Genomic DNA, 3,593 nt, shown 5'->3' on the forward strand with positions numbered 1-3,593 from the left:
TGGAGAGAAGACCAGCAGAGACCATCCTGTGCCTTCCACATAAGAAAGAACCTCAGTGGAAAGTGAGCTGCCTTTCCTCTGAAGAGCTAACAAAATAAATCCCTTTTATTAAAAGCCAATCTGTCTCTGTGTTGCATTCTGGCAGCTAGCAAACTAGAACAAGTCCTCTGCAAAATCTCTATCGCCTTTGAAACCCTCAGCCAAGAAAATCCAATTCACATTCAAAAATGCCACCGCACATTCATTTCTGATGCTCTGGTGGACTAGTCTATGTATGGGATATTTAGTAACAACTGAAAGATAGCTCCCACTTTCATCATCTTAACCTGATAGTAAAATTACAGTCCTGTTTCTAATTTTTTTCTTTTTGGCAGATATTTTATAATTTTATTTGAAATTAAGTTGTTGGTTTTCATCCACATTAACTGCCTATAGAATTTTGAAAGTGATGGCAGGCGTACAGATACCCAGTGTATGTTTTCTGGACAGTCGTACATGGCTATGGTGTGGAATATTGCTTGTTCCTTTGGCCTTGACAGCTTTGCTGAGGTTGACGCCAATGCACACATCTGCCATCCCATCTCCTTTATGGCAAATTTACAGAGCACTTTGAATGCCCAACAGGCTTCTTGACGCCACCCCATAGGTGAGCCTGTGAATGTTGACGGTGTACTCCTCAGTTACCACCTTCTTGATGGCAGAATGGCCCTTCTTCTCTCAACCCTTCTTTGCATGAACCATTTTGTTGGCACCAGGTTGGAAAGGAAGAGCACAAAGGATTTAGGGAGAAGCCCTATTTCTAATCTGTAATTTTGCAATCATTCCTTCCTTTGCTAAAGTCTTATTCTAAAGAACAGGCTCTCTTTAACTTCCACTGTAAGAGTTGGTGGCCTTGACCACTATTGCTGCCACATAACAGAACCCATGTGAAAACTGAATTCACAGGTGACTTACGTCAGGTCCATGTATCTTTATTCCTCCAAGCTGAGATCTTCGAAGAAAGTAAAATTAGACCTCACCCCACATTACTGAAAAATCTCCTGTTACTCAAATAACTTGAAAATATTTAGCAGAGAATTTTGTTTATAATAATGTGGTAGGAAACAAGCTTTTTAATTTTAACTTCTCCTCACCATTCCATTTCCAACTCCCGCTCTCCAAAGCGAACAGCAGAATGTAGAGATATTGATACCTGACAAAAGTGATGAGTTCTCTGCCCCATGTGCTCCAATGACCAATTCCTGAGAAACTGGGCTTTCAGAGAAAAAGAGTCTATTGCTAGGTGTGAAGCAGGAGATCAGATAGCCCATCAGTCTAAAATCTGTCTCCCCAAGCTGCAGTAATTCTAAAAGTATTATAGTATTAAAAGATGGACAGGTTTAGGATAATAAGCACAATGGCTCCAAATCATGTAATTTGAGGTGATTTAATTACTGAGCCTGAGCAGATGGATTACCACAGAACATATGTAAGAAAATGGTGGCCTTAATATGATGATGGGCATAATTGTAGTGTCATAATGAGGTATAGGTGACTTATATGTTAAAGTCTAAGCTACTGCTCATGTCAGGTGGGCCAGATCCAGTTTTGGTTATCAAGATAACTTTGGACTTGGCATGGGTTAGTGCTGAGCTGACCCAAGGCCCTTCATTAATAAACATTAGGGGCTAGTCTTTAGGGATCATAAGACTCTAAAGTTGAAAAACTGGGTCAAATGCGTACTTGTGAGGGTCAGTCATAAGGTTTTTACAATCACAAGGGCACAGGATAAAAGCTATATGATCAATATCAGAGATCAAGGCAGCTGGATTAAAGTTCAGAGATTTCAGGTATTTCTCTCTGTCTTCTCTAATATACCAGAAAGCAAAAAGGAATATCTATATAATGATTCAGCAAATCATAATAATCCCTTAAATCCTAACTTCTCGGTTGCAGTATCTCATCCCATTTGAAATGAGCAAATGGCATTGCTTCCTCTCTTATCCTCAACTGTTTCTTTAAGTTCATCAATGGATTCTGACTTTCCTACTTTGGGTACTATCAAAATGGCAACAGGGAGGGAATTGGAGTACGAAGCTCCAGGAAGCAATCCCTCCACCAGAACAACTATTAGACAGGAATGGTCTAAGTCAACTATTTCAAAACCCTATAGTCCAGTGGAGCACTGAATAGCATCCTGGAAAGAGCAGGAAGAAGAGGCTATAATTACAGTAAATACCAATAAACCAGGTGGGTAATGGTAGAGTTCTCGCCTGCCATGCCAGAGACCTGGGTTCAATTCCCAGTGCCTGCCCATGCAAAAAAAAAAAAAACCAATAAACTGCTCTTTCTGCATGGTAGTAACTGGTGTCCAGTCTCTACTTTTATGGCAGGCAACAGTGGGGCCCAGCGCTGGATAGCTTGCTGGCATCCACTTCCCCAAGATCGGGGCGGGGGGTGGAGGGCAGTGGGAGGCAATAGGGTAATGTAGGAGATTGATGATGATCATTGCTTTTAATTAGCTACTTCTGATCACTGGGAGCTTGGTTCTGAGGGTGCTCATTGTTAGTCTGACCCAGGCAAAGGCTCCCAGGGAGACTTAAACACAGTACACTTCTTTGGAGTTGCAGAGGACAGTTGAAAGGCCGTCTTTGCTAGACAGGTCAAGAAAGCACAGCTATGGGGAGAGGAGAAAGAAGCTCTTGGTACCCTTCCTAGGTCCTCCCTCATCTCCTTGCCAGAGCAGTTTGGGGCCAGCCAGAGTTCCCTTTGGGTGTCCATGCCTTGTGTCAGCTGGAAAAGACTGACTTTGAAAACTCCCAGCAGTGTGCACCTCCTCCCAGCTTGAGATAAAGAAAGCAGTATGAGAAACAATTGAGGCAGACAGACTGGAGCAATTCCTGACCTGCTTAAAGTCCTTCAGTAGCAGACACTGAAAAGAGAGAAGATCTGTTTCCTGGGAAGTAATGGGGGCATTTGAATTCCTGTGAATAGGAAAACTCCTAAGGCCACTGGCATGAAACAAGACACAGACTAAGAAAAGACAGGGAAAAACCTGCATTTTGTATTAGCCTTGGCCAAATACATTGTATATTCCTGATAAGTGGGCTAAACTCAGATGGAGAACACCAGCCAAAACAAAACCAATTCACAAAGATGATGAAAGGTGTTTTTTGCTGATTTGCTTGGATTTATTAGCTCCTAATGTTCAAGAAAATATCTGTTGCATCACCAGCTAGTTACAAACTCAAGAAACAAACATCGCAAGAATAAATACCAGAGTTATTGCTCTAATATATTAAAATGTACAATGCGCAACAAAGAATCATAAGACAAAGAAAGAAAGAGAAGATGACGGCCCATCCAGAGGAAGAGGATAAAAATAAAGAAAACATCAACAAAGAAGAGCAGATAAAATTTTTTTAAAAATGGTCTTCAATATGCTGGAAGAGATGATGAAAAATACAGAGAAAGCACTACCGAATATCAGGAAAAAATAAATGAACAATATGAGAATCTCAATAAAGAGAGACAAATGGGAACCAAACAGAAGTCCTGGAATTGAAGGCCAAAAAAACTGAAATAAAAAAATTCCCAGGAGGATTTCAACAGCA

The sequence above is a fragment of the Tamandua tetradactyla genome, chromosome 4, assembly GCF_023851605.1.
Source record: "Tamandua tetradactyla isolate mTamTet1 chromosome 4, mTamTet1.pri, whole genome shotgun sequence".
Lineage (NCBI taxonomy): Eukaryota > Metazoa > Chordata > Mammalia > Pilosa > Myrmecophagidae > Tamandua > Tamandua tetradactyla.